The 12,863-nt window shown below is 58.9% G+C and overlaps 1 protein-coding gene across 1 annotated transcript in view; it reads left to right on the forward strand.

Moving 5' to 3' along the window:
• Nucleotides 1-12,863, forward strand: part of LOC137327531 (uncharacterized) — a 252,799-nt gene that overhangs the window by 1,162 nt on the left and 238,774 nt on the right. The gene's annotated exons all lie outside the window — the stretch shown is intronic.

Below are 12,863 nucleotides of genomic sequence, written 5' to 3' on the forward strand. Positions count from 1 at the left end.
ATAGGGCCCCAGTCAATGGGTGGAGATAGGGCCCCAGTCAATGGAGGGAGATAGGGCCCCAGTCAATGGAGGGAGATAGGACCCCAGTCAATGGAGGGAGATAGGGCCCCAGTCAATGGGTGGAGATAGGGCCCCAGTCAATGGGTGGAGATAGGGCCCCAGTCAATGGGTGGAGATAGGGCCCCAGTCAATGGAGGGAGATAGGACCCCAGTCAATGGAGGGAGATAGGGCCCCAGTCAATGGAGGGAGATAGGGCCCAAATCAATGGGTGGAGATAGGGCCCCAGTCAATGGGTGGAGATAGGGCCCCAGTCAATGGGTGGAGATAGGGCCCCAGTCAATGGAGGGAGATAGGGCCCAGTCTGTGGGTGGAGATAGGGCCCCAGTCAATGGGTGGAGATAGGGCCCCAGTCAATGGAGGGAGATAGGGCCCCAGTCAATGGGTGGAGATAGGGCCCCAGTCAATGGGTGGAGATAGGGCCCCAGTCAATGGGTGGAGATAGGGCCCCAGTCAATGGGTGGAGATAGGGCCCCAGTCAATGGAGGGAGATAGGGCCCCAGTCAATGGGAGGAGATAGGGCCCCAGTCAATGGATGGAGATAGGGCCCCAGTCAATGGATGGAGATAGGGCCCAGTCTGTGGGTGGAGATAGGGCCCCAGTCAATGGGTGGAGATAGGGACCCAGTCAATGGATGGAGATAGGTCCCCAGTCTGAGGATGGAGATAGGGCCTCAGTCTGAGGATGGAGATAGAGCCCCAGTCAAGGATGGAGATAGTGCCCCAGTCAATGGGTGGAGATAGGGCCCCAGTCAATGGAGGGAGATAGGGCCCCAGTCAATGGATGGAGATAGGGCCCCAGTCTGAGGATGGAGATAGGGCCTCAGTCTGAGGATGGAGATAGAGCCACAGTCAATGGATGGAGATAGGGCCCCAGTCAATGGATGGAGATAGGTCCCCAGTCTGTGGATGGAGATAGGACCCCAGTCAATGGAGGGAGAAAGGGCCCCAGTCTGTTGGTGGAGATAGGGCTCCAGTCTGTGAATGGAGATTGGGACCCAGTCTGTGGGTGTAGATAGGGCCCCAGTCTGTGGGTGGAGATAGGGCCCCAGTCTGTGGATGGAGATAGGGCCCCAGTCTGTGGATGGAGATAGGGCCCCAGTCTGTGGGTGGAGATAGGGCCCCAGTCTGTGGATGGAGATAGGGCCTCAGTCTGTGGGTGGAGATAGGGCCCCAGTCTGTGAATGGAGATAGGGACACAGTCTGTGGGTGGAGATAGGGCCCCAGTCTGTTGGTGGAGATAGGGCCCCAGTCTGTTGATGGAGATAGGGCCCCAGTCTGAGGGTGGAGATAGGGCCCCAGTCTGTTGATGGAGATAGGGCCCCAGTCAGTGAATGGCGATAGGGCCCCAGTCTGTTGATGGAGATAGGGCCCCAGTCTGTGGATGGAGATAGGGCCCCGGTCTGTGGATGGAGATAGGGCCCCAGTCTGTGGATGGAGATAGGGCCCCAGTCTGTGGGTGGAGATAGGGCCCCAGTCTGTGGGTGGAGATAGGGCCTCAGTCTGTGGATGGAGATAGGGCCCCAGTCTGAGGATGGAGATAGGGCCCCAGTCTGAGGATGGAGATAGGGCCCCAGTCTGAGGATGGAGTTAGGGCCCCAGTCTGAGGATGGAGATAGGGCCCCAGTCTGTGGATGGAGATAGGGCCCCAGTCTGTGTGGGTGGAGATAGGGCCCCAGTCTGTGTGTACAGATAGGGCCCTAGTCTGTGGATGGAGATAGGGCCCCAGTCTGTGGATGGAGATAGGGCCCCAGTCTGAGGATGGAGATAGGGCCCCAGTCTGTGGGGGTGGAGATAGGGCCCCAGTCTGAGGATGGAGATAGGGCCTCAGTCTGTGGGAGGAGATAGGGCCCCAGTCTGTGGGAGGAGATCGGTACCCATTCTTAGGATTGAAATAGGGCTTCAGTGTGTGGGTGGAGATAGGGCCCCAGTCTGAGTATGGAGATAGGGCCGCAGTCTGTGGGTGGAGATAGGGTCCCAGTCTGTGGGTGGAGATAGGGCCCCAGTCTGTGGATGGAGATAGAACCCCAGTCTGTGGGTGGAGATAGGGCCCCAGTCTGTGGATGGAGATAGGGCCCCAGTCTGTGTGGGTGGAGATAGGGCCCCAGTCTGAGTATGGAGATAGGGCCGCAGTCTGTGGGTGGAGATAGGGTCCCAGTCTGTGGATGGAGAAAGGGCCCCAGTCTGAGGATGGAGATAGGGCCACATTCTGTGGGTGGAGATAGGGTCCCAGTCTGTGGATGGAGATAGGGCCCCAGTCTGAGGATGGAGATAGGGCCTCAGTCTGAGGATGGAGATAGAGCCACAGTCAATGGATGGAGATAGGGCCCCAGTCAATGGATGGAGATAGGTCCCCAGTCTGTGGATGGAGATAGGACCCCAGTCAATGGAGGGAGATAGGGCCCCAGTCTGTGGATGGAGATAGGGCCCCAGTCTGTGGATGGAGATAGGGCCCCAGTCTGAGGATGGAGATAGGGCACCAGTCTGTGGGTGGAGATAGGGCCCCAGTCTGTGCATGGAGATAGAGCCCCAGTCTGTTGATGGAGATAGGGCCCCAGTCTGTGGATGGAGATAGGGCCCCAGTCTGTGCATGGAGATAGGGCCCCAGTCTGTGGATGGAGATAGGGCCCCAGTCTGTGGATGGAGATAGGGCCCCAGTCTGTGGATGGAGATAGGGCCCCAGTCTGTGCATGGAGATAGGGCCCCAGTCTGTGGATGGAGATAGGGCCCCAGTCTGTGGATGGAGATAGGGCCCCAGTCTGTGCATGGAGATAGAGCCCCAGTCTGTTGATGGAGATAGGGCCCCAGTCTGTGGGTGGAGATAGGGCCCCAGTCTGTGGGTGGAGATAGGGCCCCAGTCTGTGGATGGAGATAGGGCCCCAGTCTGTGGATGGAGATAGGGCCCCAGTCTGTGGATGGTGATAGGGCCCCAGTCTGTGGGTGGAGATAGGGCCCCAGTCTGTGGGTGGAGATAGGGCCCCAGTCTGTGGATGGAGATAGGGCCCCAGTCTGTGGATGGAGATAGGGCCCCAGTCTGTGGATGGAGATAGGGCCCCAGTCTGTGCATGGAGATAGGGCCCCAGTCTGTGGATGGAGATAGGGCCCCAGTCTGAGGATGGAGATAGGGACCCAGTCTGTGGGTGGAGATAGGGCCCCAGTCTGAGGATGGAGATAGGGCCCCAGTCTGTGGATGGAGATAGGGCCCCAGTCAATGGATGGAGATAGGGCCCCAGTCTGTGGATGGAGATAGGGCCCCAGTCTGTGGATGGTGATAGGGCCCCAGTCTGTGGGTGGAGATAGGGCCCCAGTCTGTGGATGGAGATAGGGCCCCAGTCTGAGGATGGAGATAGGGCCCCAGTCTGTGGGTGGAGATAGGGCCCCAGTCTGAGGATGGAGATAGGGCCCCAGTCTGAGGATGGAGATAGGGCCCCAGTCTGTGGATGGAGATTTGGCCCCAGTCTGAGGATGGAGATAGGGCCCCAGTCTGTGGATGGAGATAGGGCCCCAGTCAATGGATGGAGATAGGGCCCCAGTCTGTGGATGGAGATAGGGCCCCAGTCTGAGGATGGAGATAGGGCCCCAGTCTGTGGATGGAGATAGGGCCCCAGTCTGAGGATGGAGATAGGGCCCCAGTCTGTGGATGGTGATAGGGCCCCAGTCTGTGGATGGAGATAGGGCCCCAGTCTGAGGATGGAGATAGGGCCCCAGTCTGTGGATGGAGATAGGGCCCCAGTCTGAGGATGGAGATAGGGCCCCAGTCTGTGGATGGAGATAGGGCCCCAGTCTGAGGATGGAGATAGGGCCCCAGTCTGTGGATGGTGATAGGGCCCCAGTCTGTGGATGGAGATAGGGCCCCAGTCTGAGGATGGAGATAGGGCCCCAGTCTGTGGATGGAGATAGGGCCCCAGTCTGTGGATGGAGATAGGGCCCCAGTCTGAGGATGGAGATAGGGCCCCAGTCTGTGGGTGGAGGTAGGGCCCCAGTCTGTGGATGGTGATAGGGCCCCAGTCTGTGGGTGGAGATAGGGCCCAAGTCTGTGGGTGGAGATAGGGCCCCAGTCTGTGGATGGAGATAGGACCCCAGTCAATGGAGGAAGATAGGGCCCCAGTCTGTGGATGGAGATAGGGCCCCAGTCTGTGGATGGAGATAGGGCCCCAGTCTGAGGATGGAGATAGGGCACCAGTCTGTGGGTGGAGATAGGGCCCCAGTCTGTGCATGGAGATAGAGCCCCAGTCTGTTGATGGAGATAGGGCCCCAGTCTGTGGATGGAGATAGGGCCCCAGTCTGTGCATGGAGATAGGGCCCCAGTCTGTGGATGGAGATAGGGCCCCAGTCTGTGGATGGAGATAGGGCCCCAGTCTGTGGATGGAGATAGGGCCCCAGTCTGTGCATGGAGATAGGGCCCCAGTCTGTGGATGGAGATAGGGCCCCAGTCTGTGGATGGAGATAGGGCCCCAGTCTGTGCATGGAGATAGAGCCCCAGTCTGTTGATGGAGATAGGGCCCCAGTCTGTGGGTGGAGATAGGGCCCCAGTCTGTGGGTGGAGATAGGGCCCCAGTCTGTGGATGGAGATAGGGCACAAGTCTGTGGATGGAGATAGGGCCCCAGTCTGTGGATGGTGATAGGGCCCCAGTCTGTGGGTGGAGATAGGGCCCCAGTCTGTGGGTGGAGATAGGGCCCCAGTCTGTGGATGGAGATAGGGCCCCAGTCTGTGGATGGAGATAGGGCCCCAGTCTGTGGATGGAGATAGGGCCCCAGTCTTTGCATGGAGATAGGGCCCCAGTCTGTGGATGGAGATAGGGCCCCAGTCTGAGGATGGAGATAGGGACCCAGTCTGTGGGTGGAGATAGGGCCCCAGTCTGAGGATGGAGATAGGGCCCCAGTCTGTGGATGGAGATAGGGCCCCAGTCAATGGATGGAGATAGGGCCCCAGTCTGTGGATGGAGATAGGGCCCCAGTCTGTGGATGGTGATAGGGCCCCAGTCTGTGGGTGGAGATAGGGCCCCAGTCTGTGGATGGAGATAGGGCCCCAGTCTGAGGATGGACATAGGGCCCCAGTCTGTGGGTGGAGATAGGGCCCCAGTCTGAGGATGGAGATAGGGCCCCAGTCTGAGGATGGAGATAGGGCCCCAGTCTGTGGATGGAGATTTGGCCCCAGTCTGAGGATGGAGATAGGGCCCCAGTCTGTGGATGGAGATAGGGCCCCAGTCAATGGATGGAGATAGGGCCCCAGTCTGTGGATGGAGATAGGGCCCCAGTCTGAGGATGGAGATAGGGCCCCAGTCTGTGGATGGAGATAGGGCCCCAGTCTGAGGATGGAGATAGGGCCCCAGTCTGTGGATGGTGATAGGGCCCCAGTCTGTGGATGGAGATAGGGCCCCAGTCTGAGGATGGAGATAGGGCCCCAGTCTGTGGATGGAGATAGGGCCCCAGTCTGTGGATGGAGATAGGGCCCCAGTCTGAGGATGGAGATAGGGCCCCAGTCTGTGGGTGGAGGTAGGGCCCCAGTCTGTGGATGGTGATAGGGCCCCAGTCTGTGGGTGGAGATAGGGCCCAAGTCTGTGGGTGGAGATAGGGCCCCAGTCTGTGCATGGAGATAGGGCCCCAGTCTGTGGGTGGAGATAGGGCCCCAGTCTGTGGGTGGAGATAGGGCCCCAGTCTGTGGATGGAGATAGGGCCCCAGTCTGTGCATGGAGATAGGGCCCCAGTCTGTGGATGGAGATAGGGCCCCAGTCTGTGGGTGGAGATAGGGCCCCAGTCTGTGGATGGAGATAGGGCCCCAGTCTGAGGATGGAGATAGGGCCCCAGTCTGTGGATGGAGATAGGGCCCCAGTCTGTGGATGGAGATAGGGCCCCAGTCTGTGGATGGAGATAGGGCCCCAGTCTGAGGATGGAGATAGGGCCCCAGTCTGTGGATGGAGATAGGGCCCCAGTCTGTGGATGGAGATAGGGCCCCAGTCTGTGGATGGAGATAGGGCCCCAGTCTGTGGATGGAGATAGGGCCCCAGCCTGAAGATGGAGATAGGGCCCCAGTCTGTGGATGGAGATAGGGCCCCAGTCTGTGGATGGAGATAGGGCCACAGTCTGTGCATGGAGATAGGGCCCCAGTCTGCGGGTGTAGATAGGGCCCCAGTTTGTGGATGGAGATAGGGCCCCAGTCTGTGTGTGGAGATAGTGCCCCAGTCTGTGGATGGAGATAGGGCACCAGTCTGCGGGTGCAGATAGGGCCCCAGTTTGTGGATGGAGATAGGGCCCCAGTCTGTGTGTGGAGATAGGGCCCCAGTCTGTGTGTGGAGATAGGGCCCCAGTCAATGGAGGGAGATAGGGCCCCAGTCAATGGAGGGAGATAGGGCCCCAGTCAATGGGTGGAGATAGGGCCCCAGTCTGTGTGTGGAGATAGGGCCCCAGTCTGTGTGTGGAGATAGGGCCCCAGTCAATGGATGGAGATAGGACCCCAGTCAAAGGAGGGAGATAGGGCCCCAGTCAATGGGTGGAGATAGGGCCCCAGTCAATGGAGGGAGATAGGGCCCCAGTCAATGGAGGGAGATAGGACCCCAGTCAATGGAGGGAGATAGGGCCCCAGTCAATGTGTGGAGATAGGGCCCCAGTCAATGGGTGGAGATAGGGCCCCAGTCAATGGAGGGAGATAGGGCCCCAGTCAATGGAGGGAGTAGGGCCCCAGTCAATGGGTGGAGATAGGGCCCCAGTCAATGGGTGGAGATAGGGCCCCAGTCAATGGGTGGAGATAGGGCCCCAGTCAATGGGTGGAGATAGGGCCCCAGTCAATGAAGGGAGATAGGGCCCCAGTCAATGGCAGGAGATAGGGCCCCAGTCGATGGATGGAGATAGGGCCCCAGTCAATGGATGGAGTTTGGGCCCAGTCTGTGGGTGGAGATAGGGCCCCAGTCAATGGGTGGAGATAGGGACCCAGTGAATGGATTGAGATAGGTCCCCAGTCTGATGATGGAGATAGGGCCTCAGTCTGAGGATGGAGATAGAGCCCCAGTCAATGGATGGAGATAGTGCCCCAGTCAATGGGTGGAGATAGGGCCCCAGTCAATGGAGGGAGATAGGGCCCCAGTCAATGGATGGAGATAGGGCCCCAGTCTGAGGATGGAGATAGGGCCTCAGTCTGAGGATGGAGATAGAGCCCCAGTCAATGGATGGAGATAGGGCCCCAGTCAATGGATGGAGATAGGTCCCCAGTCTGTGGATGGAGATAGGACCCCAGTCAATGGAGGGAGAAAGGGCCCCAGTCTGTTGGTGGAGATAGGGCCCCAGTCTGTGGGTGGAGATAGGGCCCCAGTCTGTGGATGGAGATAGAGCTCCAGTCTGTGGATGGAGATAGGGCCCCAGTCTGTGGGTGGAGATAGGGCCCCAGTCTGTGGGTGGAGATAGGGCCCCAGTCTGTGGATGGAGATAGGGCCTCAGTCTGTGGGTGGAGATAGGCCCCCAGTCTGTGGGTGGAGATAAGGCCCCAGTCTGTGAATGGAGATAGGGCCCCAGTCTGTGGATGGAGATAGGGCCCCAGTCTGTGGGTGGAGATAGGGCCCCAGTCTGTGGATGGAGATAGGGCCTCAGTCTGTGGGTGGAGATAGGGCCTCAGTCTGTGGGTGGAGATAGGGCCTCAGTCTGTGGGTGGAGATAGGGCCCCAGTCTGTGTGTGGAGATAGGGCCTCAGTCTGTGGATGGAGATAAGGCCCCAGTCTGTGAATGGAGATAGGGCCACAGTCTGTTGGTGGAGATAGGGCCCCAGTCTGAGGGTGGAGATAGGGCCTCAGTCTGTGGACGGAGATAGGGCCCCAGTCTGAGGGTGGAGATAGGGCCTCAGTCTGTGTGTGGAGATAGGGCCCCAGTCTGTGGATGGAGATAGGGCCTCAGTCTGTGGGTGGAGATAGGGCCTCAGTCTGTGGGTGGAGATAGGGCCCCAGTCTGTGGATAGAGATAGGGCCTCAGTCTGTGGGTGGAGATAGGGCCCCAGTCTGTGGATGGAGATAAGGCCCCAGTCTGTGAATGGAGATAGGGCCACAGTCTGTTGGTGGAGATAGGGCCCCAGTCTGAGGGTGGAGATAGGGCCTCAGTCTGTGGATGGAGATAGGGCCCCAGTCTGTTGATGGAGATAGGGCCCCACTCTGTGGATGGAGATAGGGCCCCAGTCTGTGGATGGAGATAGGGCCCCAGTCTGTGGATGGAGATAGGGCCCCAGTCTGTGTGTGTGGAGATAGGGCCCCAGTCTGTGGATGGAGATAGGGCCCCAGTCTGTGGATGGAGATAGGGCCCCAGTCTGTGGATGGAGATAGGGACCCAGTCTGTGGATGGAGATAGGGCCCCAGTCTGTGGATGGAGATAGGGACCCAGTCTGTGGATGGAGATAGGGCCCCAGTCTGTGGATGGAGATAGGGCCCCAGTCTGTGGGTGGAGATAGGGCCCCAGTCTGTGGATGGAGATAGGGCCCCAGTCTGTGGGTGGAGATAGGGCCCCAGTCTGTGGATGGAGATAGGGCCCCAGTCTGTGGATGGAGATAGGGCCCCAGTCTGTGGATGGAGATAGGGCCCCAGTCTGTGGATGGAGATAGGGCCCCAGTCTGTGGATGGAGATAGGGCCCCAGTCTGAGGATGGAGATAGGGCCCCAGTCTGTGGATGGAGATAGGGCCCCAGTCTGTGGGAATGGTGATAGGGCCCCAGACTTTGGGTGTAAATAGAGCCTCAGTCTGTGTGTGGAGATAGGGCCCCAGTCTGAGGATGGATAAAGGGCCCCAGTCTGAGGATGGAGATAGGGCCCCAGTCTGTGGATGGAGATAGGGCCCCAGTCTGTGGGAATGGTGATAGGGCCCCAGACTTTGGGTGTAAATAGAGCCTCAGTCTGTGTGTGGAGATAGGGCCCCAGTCTGTGGATGGAGCTAGGGCCTCAGTCTGTTGATGGAGATAGGGCCCCAGTCTGAGGATGGAGATAGGGCCCCAGTCTGTGGATGGACATTGGGCCCCAGTCTGTGGATGGACAAAGGGCCCCAGTCTGTGTGTGGAGATAGGGCCCCAGTCTGTGGATGGAGATAGGGCCCCAGTCTGAGGATGGAGATAGGGCCCCAGTCTGTGGATGGAGATAGGGCCCCAGTCTGTGGATGGAGATAGGGCCCCAGTCTGAGGAAGGAGATAGGGCCCCAGTCTGTGCATGGAGATAGAGCCCCAGTCTGTGCATGGAGATAGGGACCATGTCTGTGCATGGAGATAGGGCCCCAGTCTGTGGATGAAGATAGGGCCCCAGTCTGAGGATGGAGATAGGGCCCCAGTCTGTGGATGGAGATAGGGCCCCAGTCTGTGCATGGAGATAGGGCCCCAGTCTGTGGATGGAGATAGGGCCCCAGTCTGAGGATGGAGATAGGGCCCCAGTCTGTGGATGGAGATAGGGCCCCAGTCTGTGGATGGAGATAGGGCCCCAGTCTGTGGATGGAGATAGGGCCCCAGTCTGTGTGTGGAGATAGGGCCCCAGTCAATGGAGGGAGATAGGGCCCCAGTCAATGGAGGGAGATAGGACCCCAGTCAATGGGTGGAGATAGGGCCCCAGTCAATGGAGGGAGATAGGGCCCCAGTCAATTGAGGGAGATAGGACCCCAGTCAATGGAGGGAGATAGGGCCACAGTCAATGTGTGGAGATAGGGCCCCAGTCAATGGGTGGAGATAGGGCCCCAGTCAATGGAGGGAGATAGGGCCCCAGTCAAAGGAGGGAGATAGGACCCCAGTCAATGGAGGGAGATAGGGCCCCAGTCAATGGGTGGAGATAGGGCCCCAGTCAATGGGTGGAGATAGGGCCCCAGTCAATGGGTGGAGATAGGGCCCCAGTCAATGGAGGGAGATAGGACCCCAGTCAATGGAGGGAGATAGTGCCCCAGTCAATGGAGGGAGATAGTGCCCCAGTCAATGGGTGGAGATAGGGCCCCAGTCAATGGGTGGAGATAGGGCCCCAGTCAATGGGTGGAGATAGGGCCCCAGTCAATGGAGGGAGATAGGGCCCCAGTCAATGGAGGGAGATAGGGCCCCAGTCAATGGGTGAAGATAGGGCCCCAGTCAATGGGTGGAGATAGGGCCCCAGTCAATGGGTGGAGATAGGGCCCCAGTCAATGGAGGGAGATAGGGCCCCAGTCAATGAAGTGAGATAGGGCCCCAGTCAATGGGAGGAGATAGGGCCCCAGTCGATGGATGGAGATAGGGCCCCAGTCAATGGATGGAGATAGGGCCCAGTCTGTGGGTGGATATAGGGCCCCAGTCAATGGGTGGAGATAGGGACCCAGTGAATGGATGGAGATAGGTCCCCAGTCTGATGATGGAGATAGGGCCTCAGTCTGAGGATGGAGATAGATCCCCAGTCAATGGATGGAGATAGTGCCCCAGTCAATGGGTGGAGATAGGGCCCCAGTCAATGGAGGGAGATAGGGCCCCAGTCAATGGATGGAGATAGGGCCCCAGTCTGAGGATGGAGATAGGGCCTCAGACAGAGGATGGAGATAGAGCCCCAGTCAATGGATGGAGATAGGGCCCCAGTCAATGGATGGAGATAGGTCCCCAGTCTGTGGATGGAGATAGGACCCCAGTCAATGGAGGGAGAAAGGGCCCCAGTCTGTTGGTGGAGATAGGGCTCCAGTCTGTGAATGGAGATTGGGACCCAGTCTGTGGGTGGAGATAGGGCCCCAGTCTGTGGGTGGAGATAGGGCCCCAGTCTGTGGATGGAGATAGGGCCCCAGTCTGTGGATGGAGATAGGGCCCCAGTCTGTGGGTGGAGATAGGGCCCCAGTCTGTGGATGGAGATAGGGCCTCAGTCTGTGGGTGGAGATAGGGCCCCAGTCTGAGGATGGAGATAGGGCCCCAGTCTGAGGATGGAGTTAGGGCCCCAGTCTGAGGATGGAGATAGGGCCTCAGTCTGTGGATGGAGATAGGGCCCCAGTCTGTGTGGGTGGAGATAGGGCTCCAGTCTGTGTGTGCAGATAGGGCCCTAGTCTGTGGATGGAGATAGGGCCCTAGTCTGTGGATGGAGATAGGGCCCCAGTCTGTGTGTGCAGATAGGGCCCTAGTCTGTGGATGGAGATAGGGCCCTAGTCTGTGGATGGAGATAGGGCCCCAGTCTGTGGATGGAGATAGGGCCCCAGTCTGTGGGTGGAGATAGGGCCCCAGTCTGTGGATGGAGATAGGGCCCCAGTCTGTGGATGGAGATAGGGCCCCAGTCTGTGGGTGGAGATAGGGCCCCAGTCTGAAGATGGAGATAGGGCCCCAGTCTGTGCATGGAGATAGGGCCCCAGTCTGTGCATGGAGATAGGGCCCCAGTCTGTGTGTGGAGATAGGGCCCCAGTCTGTGTGTGGAGATACGGCCCCAGTCAATGGAGGGAGATAGGGCCCCAGTCAATGGAGGGAGATAGGACCCCAGTCAAAGGAGGGAGATAGGGCCCCAGTCAATGGGTGGAGATAGGGCCCCAGTCAATGGAGGGAGATAGGGCCCCAGTCAATGGAGGGAGATAGGACCCCAGTCAATGGAGGGAGATAGGGCCCCAGTCAATGGAGGGAGATAGGGCCCCAGTCAATGGAGGGAGATAGTGCCCCAGTCAATGGGTGGAGATAGGGCCCCAGTCAATGGGTGGAGATAGGGCCCCAGTCAATGGGTGGAGATAGGGCCCCAGTCAATTGAGGGAGATAGGGCCCCAGTCAATGGAGGGAGATAGTGCCCCAGTCAATGGGTGGAGATAGGGCCCCAGTCAATGGGTGGAGATAGGGCCCCAGTCAATGGGTGGAGATAGGGCCCCAGTCAATGGAGGGAGATAGGGCCCCAGTCAATGAAGGGAGATAGGGCCCCAGTCAATGGGAGGAGATAGGGCCCCAGTCGATGGATGGAGATAGGGCCCCAGTCAATGGATGGAGATAGGGCCCAGTCTGTGAGTGGAGATAGGGCCCCAGTCAATGGGTGGAGATAGGGACCCAGTGAATGGATGGAGATAGGTCCCCAGTCTGATGATGGAGATAGGGCCTCAGTCTGAGGATGGAGATAGAGCCCCAGTCAATGGATGGAGATAGTGCCCCAGTCAATGGGTGGAGATAGGGCCCCAGTCAATGGAGGGAGATAGGGCCCCAGTCTGAGGATGGAGATAGGGCCTCAGTCTGAGGATGGAGATAGAGCCCCAGTCAATGGATGGAGATAGGGCCCCAGTCAATGGATGGAGATAGGTCCCCAGTCTGTGGATGGAGATAGGACCCCAGTCAATGGAGGGAGAAAGGGCCCCAGTCTGTTGGTGGAGATAGGGCCACAGTCTGTGGGTGGAGATAGGGCCCCAGTCTGAGGGTGGAGATAGGGCCCCAGTCTGTTGATGGAGATAGGGCACCAGTCTGTGGATGGAGATAGGGCCCCAGTCAGTGAATGGCGATAGGGCCCCAGTCTGTTGATGGAGATAGGGCCCCAGTCAGTGAATGGCGATAGGGCCCCAGTCTTTTGATGGAGATAGGGCACCAGTCTGTGGATGGAGATAGGGCCCCAGTCTGTGGATGGAGATAGGGCCCCAGTCTGTGGGTGGAGATAGGGCCTCAGTCTCTGGATGGAGATAGGGCCCCAGTCTGAGGATGGAGATAGGGCCCCAGTCTGAGGATGGAGATAGGGCCCCAGTCTGAGGATGGAGATAGGGCCCCAGTCTGTGGATGGAGATAGGGCCCCAGTCTGTGGATGGAGATAGGGCCCCAGTCTGTGGATGGAGATAGGGCCCCAGTCTGTGGATGGAGATAGGGCCCCAGTCTGTGGGTGGAGATAGGGCCCCAGTCTGTGGATGGAGATAGGG

Source organism: Heptranchias perlo, chromosome 11, assembly GCF_035084215.1.
Source record: "Heptranchias perlo isolate sHepPer1 chromosome 11, sHepPer1.hap1, whole genome shotgun sequence".
In the NCBI taxonomy this organism is placed as follows: Eukaryota; Metazoa; Chordata; class Chondrichthyes; order Hexanchiformes; family Hexanchidae; genus Heptranchias; species Heptranchias perlo.